Source organism: Sturnira hondurensis, unplaced genomic scaffold (assembly GCF_014824575.4).
Source record: "Sturnira hondurensis isolate 20B ecotype Veracruz unplaced genomic scaffold, ASM1482457v3 Scaffold0021354, whole genome shotgun sequence".
Lineage (NCBI taxonomy): Eukaryota > Metazoa > Chordata > Mammalia > Chiroptera > Phyllostomidae > Sturnira > Sturnira hondurensis.
The window spans coordinates 14,788,977-14,799,545 of NW_028093985.1; the positions used below are offsets into that span (position 1 = coordinate 14,788,977).

General features: G+C 36.1%; 1 pseudogene; it reads right to left on the reverse strand.

Moving 5' to 3' along the window:
• Nucleotides 1-4,557: 4,557 nt before the first annotated feature.
• LOC118977382 (40S ribosomal protein S24-like) lies at nt 4,558-4,984 on the reverse strand (annotated as a pseudogene).
• Nucleotides 4,985-10,569: the final 5,585 nt, after the last annotated feature.

The window sequence follows — 10,569 nt, forward strand, 5'->3', positions numbered from 1 at the left end:
CACTAGGGAAGGTGACTGCTACTCGTATGTAGATGGAAGTGAAAAACCTCATTGTACAACTCTTGATACATTTTGCATTTTTCACCTGCAAACGTAGCCTTTTGGATTATGATATTTACAACTAATGCCTTTATATACACAAAATCTAGTATATACACAACCTACTAGTGCTCTTGCACTTTACTCCATAAATAAACCAGGGTTATCATGGATGCTGATAAGCAGATTGTCCTGAATGCTGTCATTACTTCTTAGAAATGTTCAACAACCCCCTATTGTTTCATGATATGTTGCCCAGCGTTCTTCACTTACACTTACCTTTACAACGGAAACAGAACTAAAAGAAATACTGTGAGATACTATGTTCTCTTAATTTAACTTAGAGACAAATGAAAAAATTCTGCCCTGAGATTTAAAAAATACTGCCATAACCAGGAATAAAACTTTCTATCAAGAAAAACTTTTGAATGAAAAAATAACAGGCTCTTTTAAATAATTTCATATTCTATTGAAGGGCAAGAACCTATAAGATAAGTTCTCAAATTCGTTTCTTTTTTAATTTCCCAAATGACACATTTATGGATTTGCATCAAATTACAAGCATTACAGAGAACTCCATAGTCCCACGTGATCATCACCCCAATTCACATCAGCTCCCCGGTTAAGCACTGTTACTGGTTGCAAGGGTACTTTGCTAAGCTACTCCTGAAATATTCAAGAGTGTCCAAACTTTTGGCATCTCTGGGCCACACTGGAAGAAGAGTTGTCTTGAGCCACACAAAAACTAACGAAAACGGATAAGGAAAAAAAGTTTTAAGTAAATTTACGATTTCGTGTTGGGCCAACATTCATAGCCATCATAGCCATGCGGGCCGTGGTTGGACACCCCTGTATGCATTTATAAAGAAGTATAGAATAAGTGTATAACTGCATATAAATATATATACACACATATATTTAGTGCATCAGCATATATTATTTGTTTGATTTTACATGAACAGAGAGAAGATGCCCTTTAATTCTAGAATGGCATAATTTGATTAATTGTGCTGAGCAAAATAAAACCTTTCTTTGGAATGATCATCCTGGAAGCTAGCATTAATCCTGCTTTTGAAATAGCATACTAGCAAGAGCATCCCTTAGCTAAGAAAGAAAAGTCTTCCTTAGTCCTGGCAGGTCCTTTAGAGCCCTCTGATGACAACAGGCTTCAGTCTCACCTAAAAACTAGCAATGCGATTCACACCTGTGTCCATTATAAAACTTGCACCTGATGAACTTCAAAGCAACTTTCTGGATCACATAGTGTTTTGGTCCAGAAACCCATTTTACTTGTTTTTATTGTCACTGTTTGTTAAATCTGCAACACACACATTTACATGCACACACGCACACACTCATATACACAGCCTTGAGGAAAATTAAACCCTACACTGATTTTCCCTTAGAGGAGGAAGAGGAAAGAAAAATAGGAGAGTTAATATTAAATATCTGCTGTGATTATATATATATATATAATTTCCCCTTGAAAGTTTCTTGATAAAGCATGGGTTTACAGAAAGTCTAGACAAGTGGGTCAGCCCTGCTAAGACATACTGAAACTTAACTTTTTCCAACTCTATTATTCAGGGGCTGTTTGATTTGATATAAAAAGGATTAAATAAATGCTTGGAAAGTATACTGAATGGCAGTATTTAGCAATCTTGTTTTCTTTACATAATGTAACACACTAATGGACTACATTTTCTTTGCTTTCTGCCGTTAACTCTGAAAATAAGCAAGTTACTGTCCAAATCAGAGCCAAAAAAAAAAAAAAAAAAACCAACACCACAGGGTTTCTGGCTGTGAAGGGACACTTCATGCATAAATGTGGGAAAAGAGAAAGTTGATGAACAGCCAGTTGGGAAGTGTGAAGAGATTATTTTTATTTCATGATGTTTTCAGTGTGTAGTATCTAAGATGTTCAAAAATACTCATAATATCACCGCGCCTGGAANTAACACACTAATGGACTACATTTTCTTTGCTTTCTGCCGGTAACTCTGAAAATAAGCAAGTTACTGTCCAAATCAGAGCCAAAAAAAAAAAAAAAAAACCCAACACCACAGGGTTTCTGGCTGTGAAGGGACACTTCATGCATAAATGTGGGAAAAGAGAAAGTTGATGAACAGCCAGTTGGGAAGTGTGAAGAGATTATTTTTATTTCATGATGTTTTCAGTGTGTAGTATCTAAGATGTTCAAAAATACTCATAATATCACCGCGCCTGGAAGTTTACAGTCCTATAGTAGGTATTTGCTAATGTAGGAGATGTCAAACATTTATAATGGGGACACTCTCCTTCCTTCTCTCCTGCTCTCTTTTGATCTACTCCAAGTCTAATAGGGTTAAATGCAGCTTTGCAGAAATCCAGCACAGGCACACTGGAATTTTAATGACTGGGTCCACCAGAAGAGGTTCCTAAAAAAGTAAAACAGATGCTGCCCCTCTGCTGTTGTTCTCTCTTCCTGGTTATTTTTATTTCTTTCCCAGTCAAAAGAGGCAGTTACTTCAGGGTGATTTTTCTTTGGTAACCATTCTCCTTCCAACATTGAACACCAAGTATCATGTTCAGACCTCAAAGTTTACAATGGTGGTGTTGGAACAAAACTAAAAAAAAATCTTGAACAAATTATAATCTGCATTCTACTGTTGATCCTATCAAATAATAAAGAGATATGAAAACACACAGGCATACACACAGACCCACACACAATATGACTAGCATGGATCTCTAAAATGATAAAAATTAATTATCTGACCAAAGTGCTGACCTCCAACAAGGTTTGCAGTGTGTGCTACACATTTTCTGTCTGTATAAAACATGAGCTACCCTTGCTAATTAGTTCATTCCTCTCACTGCCATTGCCTCTGATCATTTCATTAATTATGATTTTGAATTATTATTATTATTATTTATATACTAGTTTTATAACACAGCAAACATTTAAAATTTAATAAAGCAAAATCATAATTAATGAAATGAACCTAGAAGATAAGTTCTCAAATTCGTTTCTTTTTTAATTTCCCAAATGACACATTTATGGATTTGCATCAAATTACAAGCATTACAGAGAACTCCATAGTCCCACGTGATCATCACCCCAATTCACATCAGCTCCCCGGTTAAGCACTGTTACTGGTTGCAAGGGTACTTTGCTAAGCTACTCCTGAAATATTCAAGAGTGTCCAAACTTTTGGCATCTCTGGGCCACACTGGAAGAAGAGTTGTCTTGAGCCACACAAAAACTAATGAAAACGGATAAGGAAAAAAAAGTTTTAAGTAAATTTACAATTTACAATTGTAATTGTCTTATTTAATCAATAAAGGTATGTTGCTTAGGAGCATAAGTGGAAAGTTAAATTGTTTTGCAAAATAAATGCCACAATAATGGAAAGTCAAAAAATATTCTAAATTCTCTTGATAAAGGATAAGGTAGAGAATGTTTTCACCTGATATCTTAGAATAAAAAGTATAAAAATATGATCAATTGGCCCTTTTATAATCATGAATACAAATAGTTAATACATCTATCTCCCCCAAATGACTATTTTAAAAGCAAAGAAGTTATTACATATGAGTTCAAAGTATTTACAACCATATAATGTCTTTTTATTTTTAAAGAAATTTTACAGAGGAAACGGTGTATCCTTTATAAGGCAACGAACGATACATCCAGTTTTCTGAAAGACTCCTAGTCCACATCTATTAGCCTAGTGTAATTATTAGTAGTGTCCCTTCTACTCTCAAAGGAGTCCCAATTTGGATGATAAACTATATGGTCTCCTTACTTCAAGGGGATCACTGTTAACCTTCCTTGACTGATCTGTTCAACAGGAGTCTTTTCTGTGCCAACCTTAATTCAGTTCTCTGGCAAGTTACATATGATTATACACATTCTCTTTGCCAAGGCATACATAGCATGTTTGGACAATGTGGTCTCATTTTATGATGTTTTGCTCTTATTTATGCTTCATATCCAATGGTAGAGCTAATCATTTGTGGGAACCAAAATGTTAGAAATGATATCATGGCACACTTTTCCATAGGATATACTTTTAAAAATAGATCAATCCAAAAAGAAAATGTCTTTAAACTCAGTTTGGGAAAACTCTGTGTCACTGAATGGTAATGACCTAAATTGGGGTAAAATTTCATTCATATCTATTTGATGAGATCAAGCATTATAGATAATTTCATAGTTGTCTCCCTATGCTTACTAACATCCTTTTAAATCAAGGAATTTCAACCAGTGTCCCATAAGAATTTTTAAAATGTGCAATACCTGACTATTTATCAGGAGCACTAACCTCTTTTCTTTTAGACTATCAAATTAAAAAAATGACAATAGCCAAAGCAACAATAGCCACACAGTGTGAATATATCAAAATTATATCTATTTGTCAGATGGGCTAAAGATATTTTGGGGTGCACTGCAGGATTTTTTTTACACATAAAAGTTGTTAGTTTATTAACCCTCTCATTAAAAGGTCTGGATAATCACCACAGATAAAATCACTAAAGAAGCTTTACTCCATTTATTGTTCAATCTCCAGCTCACTTTTTCCCAGCACCAACATTGGCCTTTGCAGTCCTCTTGACTGTCTTTATCATGTTCTGTTCCTTTCTCTGTTGTCTTGAGGTCTTCCTCTCGTATAGGCCTCGTCATGCAAGTCTATGTTTGGGTTTATTTTTCTTTGCATAATGCAAAGAATCATAAGTCATGCCAAAGCCAGTTGTCTTGTTGTCTTACCGACTAAAATGGGTTCTGAATCCAAACACAAAGATGATATCTGGTGGTCTTACACAACTTGGCTAGTTTTTCCTGAATTTCTGTACTGGGTAATGTTGCCTTTCCAGGGTGAATGGTGTCAATGACCATTTGTTTCCATTGAAGTATTCTTTTGGTCACGAACTTCTTGGTCTGGATAGTCACTGTGCTGTTCATGATGGTAGCTGATCTTCAAACAGCTAGGGGGCAAAAGGTGCTGCAGGATTTTAACAATTAGTTTAAGATGGGGGACCCCAAGACAACCAGAATTATCTTCTGGAGGGTGGGCCCCTTGTACTACAGGCTTCCCCTGGTAGGTGTGTGTTCTAAGAACTCATCTGTATCAATGTACCAGCTGGCTTTGTGTGAGAGGCTGCCTTTAGCTTTAGGTAAACGTTTTTAAGACTCTTTCAGCATTCTTGCCCATTTCATATTGGGTGATTTATGAGCACACCTGCCCACACCATGCTGAGTGTTCGGCAGTTTTTGACCAAAGAAAACAGCATGACCTCAGTGCCTCACCTGCGCTACTCACCCCCATAGACTTTTTTGCGTTTTCCTAGATGAAAAAAATCCTCAAAGGGGAACGTTTTGCTGTTGTGGGAGAGGTGAAACAAAAATGGTAGAAGCAATAAAAAGCATCAAAATCAACAAGTTCAAAAAGTGTTTTGAGCAGTGAAAAAAATGTTTCATTAGGTGTATTGCATCGAGTGGAGACTATTTTAAAGGTGACCGAAGTTTAAACATGTAAGAATAAATATACATGTTTTTATAAATAAATTCTGGGCTTTTGAGTCCCCTTTCATTTGTGTCCCATGAGCTGAAAAAGATTGAAAATTACTGCTCTAGGTAGAAAGTAGTCATTCTTTTTTATAACCTATGTATAGTCTCAGAACCCCTGTTAATGCAAGCTTAGATCATAGAAGGAAGTGCACTGAGAATTCCAATGGGCTGAGAGGTTTTCAAATTAGATGGCCATTGAACATGTCAGATTTAATGCACTCTTTTTAAATAGCACTGTCTGCCTCTTATATCTAAATATTTCTAAATACCAGAAGTTTAGCGGCAAAACTGTCACATACTTTAGTATTTGCTGTCAATATCAATCCAAACAAAAGTTAATCAGACAGGATTTTATTTTATTTTTATTTTATTATATTTTATTTTATTTATTTTTGTCCTACATAGGGTAAATTTATTTGTTTAGTGTTTTCTTATTTGTGCCATTATAGTTGTCCCATTTTTCCCCTTTGCCTCCTACCACCCAGCTGGCCCCCCACTTCCATAGTCAATGCCCACACCGTCATCCATGTCCATGGGTTCTTCATGTATGTTCCTTGAGTACTCCTTCACCTTCTTTCAGGCAGCCCCCACCTCTCTTACAGCTGTCAGTCTGATTCCATGCTTATGGTTCTATTTTGCTCATTAGTTTATTTTGTTCATTAAATTCCCCTTAGAAGTGAGATCATATTTGTCTTTCACCAATTGTCTTATTTCACTTAATAATAAGTTTCCAGTTTCATCCACACTCTTGCAAAAGGCAAAAATTTCTTCTTTTTTATGTTGTATTGTATCCCATTGTGTGAATGCACCACAGTTTTTTGATCCACTCATTTACTGATGGGCCCTTAGGCTGTTTCCAAATCTAAGTTATTATAAACAGCACTGCTGTGAACACAGGGGTGCATGAGTTCTCTTGAATTGGTGTTTCAGGATTCTTAGGGTAATTCACAGGAGTGGAATTGCCAGGTCAAAAGGCAATTCAGTTTTTAATTTTTTGAGGAAACTTGGTACTGTGTTCCATAGTGGCTGTACCAGTCTGCATTCCCACCAACAGTGCACTAGGGTTCCTTGTTTTCTGTATCTTCACCAACACTTGTGTTTGTTGATTTGTTTATGATGGCCAGTGTAAAGTGGTATCTCATTGCGTTTTTAATTTGCGTCTCTCTGATGGCTAGTGATGCTGAGTATCTATATTTACAAGCCCTCTGTATGTCCTCCTTAGAGAAGTATCTATTTAGGTCCTTTGCCCATTTTTTAATTGGATTGCTTGTCTTCCTGTTGCTGAGTCCTATGAGTACTTTAACCATTTTGGAGATTAAACATTCGTCCAGTGTCTCATCAACAAATACGTTCTCACTTACAGTTTGCTCCCTTTTCATTTTGATGCTGGTAATCAGACAATAGTTTAGCTGGGCTCCTTTGACTGCAACAGAGGCCCTTATAGACCTTCTTTAAAAAAAGAGAAGTTTATTGTGAGTGTATCCATAGGATTAAATAACCAGTTACTCTCAGCATCAGGTTCCCTGGACTAGGTGGTCTTAATTACTGCCTGACTTTGCTTATTCAAAATGTAAGCTTCCTAGAAATTTTGGTAGCCTTATGGACTGCCATGGTGCCAACTTCACACCACAGCATCCTTTCAGCATGTACTTCTACTAATTTATTTCAAATAACCAAAAGGGGGAGTCTAATTAGTCCAATTCATCTTGTGGTCTTACACTCTGCCCTAGGTCATTGGATCCTCTATGGAACGGCCCAGTTTCAGAGTCGCCACACCTTATCCAGCTCCTCATCCAAGATAAACTAACTGTTTTAGCCAGAGAAGAAAGGCTGGGTCATACAGTATAGTTAAAATCCCCACACCTTCCACATCAGGAGGGCAAGAGAGTCCCCTTCAGAATGGGAGAACCAGTATGCCCCACTGGTGCAGTCTTTCTTTTTTCTTTTTCTCTCCTTTCAGTCCATCTCCATGAAAAGCTGGCTCCGTGAAAATCTTTAACTCCATTTCTGCTCCAACTTACCAGAAACCTCATTTGCATTACTTATTCTTAATTGGTTAGATATCAAATACTGTTTCCAACATTAATTGTTAACAACCTGACACTACTCTCAGGAAATTACATTTAAACTAGGGACTCCTCCCAGCTAATGGCAACATATTGGGAACCTATCTGTACTGTTAGAGAACTGTTTAGAAACAAGAACTTCTGCCAAGCACCTCTTCAACCCCCAATCCTATCATATTTCTGTTTATTTACTCAACCAGCTCACGTTTTTGTTTTCCACTTAATACCCAATCAAATTGGGTATTAATTTCAAATTAATACCCAATAAAAACATGTTTTGTCTTATGTTTACCTTTCCATAACACTATTTCAAAACACAAAACTCATACATTAAAGTCTGACTTTTGGAAGCACTTTTAAAACTATAAATATGAGGTTTTTTGAAAGTCCTTTCTACAGGAAATAAAGCAGGCCAGCCAATAGGAGATAAAACATTATATATCTGTGGTCTTTGCTGCACAGTCTGCAAGAGGTTTCTATGAAATTCAAACAACTTAATATTTACTAAATTACTAGTATAACATATTACTATAAAACAATCTATCTCTTTAATAAAACCTATCTCCCTAACCTCAAAGACCCTGTATTCATTTAATGGATGCATCAGTATTCCCCTCTTTGCTCAGTTTCTCAAATTTTCAAATTTGTAACTCACTTAGAAACTTGGGGAAAATAGCAAGTGAACAGCCCTGGAAATCTTCACTGGGCAGGAAAAAAAAAAATCCCATGAAGTGAAATGGACAAATTTCTAGAATCATATAGTCTTAAAAAACTGAAACAAGAAGAAGCAGAAAGCCTAAATAGACTGATAATAGCTAGTGACATTGAAACAGTAATCAAAGAACTCCTAGCACTCAAAGCCCTGGACTAGACAGCTTCACAGGTGAATTTTAAGGATAGGAGAAGAGCTAACTCCTATCCCTCTCAAACTATTCCAAAAAATTCAAGAAGAGGGAAAATTCCCAAACTCTTTTTATGAGGCTAGCATTATCCTAATTCCAAAACCAGGTAAAGAAACAACAAAGAAAGAAAACTATAGGCCTATACCATTGATGAACATAGATGCTAAAATCTGCAACAAAATATTGGCAAAACAGATCCAGCAATATATTTTTTTAAATTATACACCATGATCAAGTGGGATTCATTCCAGGGATACAAGGATGGTACAATATTAGCAAATCAGTAAATGTAATATACCACATAAATAAAAAGAAGGACAGAAATCACCTGATCATATCAATAAATGCTGAAAAAGCATTGATAAAGTATGGCAGCCATTTATGACAAAAACACTCAGCAAAGTGGGGGTAGAGGGAATATACCTTAATAAAAGTCATATATGAGAAACCTACAGCCAACATCATACTCAACGGGCTTTCCCCGTAAGATCAGGAACCAGAGAAACATATCCACTTTCGTCATTCCTATTCAATATAGTATTGAAAGTTCTAGCCACCATGATCAGAAAAGAAAAGAAATAAGCCATCCAAATTGGAAAGGAGGAAGTAAAACTGTCATTGATGTAAATGACATGATATTGTATATAGCAGGGATGTCAAATTCAATTTCACTGGGGGCCACATCAACCTCATGGTGGCCCTCAAATGGCTGAATGTAATTTTAGAACTGCATAAATGTAACTACTCCTTAACTAGGGGCAAGGAGCTTGGCACTGCCACTAGGTAAAAACAAGGTGCCCGGCCAGAAAAAAAAATAAGGTGGAGGGCCAGATTTGGCCTGTAGGCCTTGTGCTTGCCACCTGTGGTATAGAGAAAACCCTGAAGGCTCCACCAAAAAACTACTTGAGTTAATAAGTGAATTTGGCAGAACAGTGGGATACAAAGTCAATATCCAGAAATCAAAGGCATTTTTGTACACCAACAATGAAATATCGGAAACAGAAGTCAGGGGGAAAATCCCATTTGATATAGCAACAAGAAAAATAAAGTACCTGAGAATGAGCTTAACCACAGAAGTAAAAGACCTGTACTCAGAAAACTACAGAACTCTGAAGAAAATAAGGAAGACACAAATAAATGGAAGCATTTACCATGTTCATGGATCAGTAGAATTAACATCATTAATATGCCCATATTACCCAAAGCAATCTATATATTTAATACAATCTCTATTAAAATGCCAATGACATATTTCACAGATATAGAACAAACATTTCAAAAATTTATATGGAACCATAAATGGCCCCAAATAGCCGCAGCAATTTTGAGAAATAATAAAGTAGGAGACGTCACAATACCTGATATCAAACTATATTATAAGGCATGGTAGTCAAACAATCTGGTACTGACATAAGAAAAAACACATAGATCGATGGAATAGAATAGAGAACCAAAGAATAAACCTAAATCTCCATGGTCAATTAATATTCAACAAAGTGGACAGGAGCATGAAGTGGAGTAAAAATAGCCTCTTCAATAAATGGTAATGGGAAATCTGGACAGGTACATGCAAAAAAAAATGGATCTAGACCACCAACTTACACCATACACCAAAATAAACTCAAGATGGATAAAAGACTTTAAATATAAGTCATGACACCATAAAAGTCCTAGAAAAACATAGGCAGAAATATTTCAGGTATTCCACCCAGCAATATTTTACTGATCTATCTCCTAGGGGAAAGAATATAAGAAAAATAGAGAAATGGGACTACATTAAAGCAAAAAGCTTCTTAACAGCTAAAGAAAACACCAGCAAAACGAAAAGAGAACCAACCATATGGGAAAACATTTTTGTCCCTGATGTCTTGAACAAGAGTTTGATCTCCAAAATATACAAAGAACTCATATAACTCAATACCAGAAAGACAAATAATCCAATTAAAAATGAGCAAAGGACTTGAATAGACACTTCTCCAAGAAGGACATACAGAGGACCCAGAGAAATATG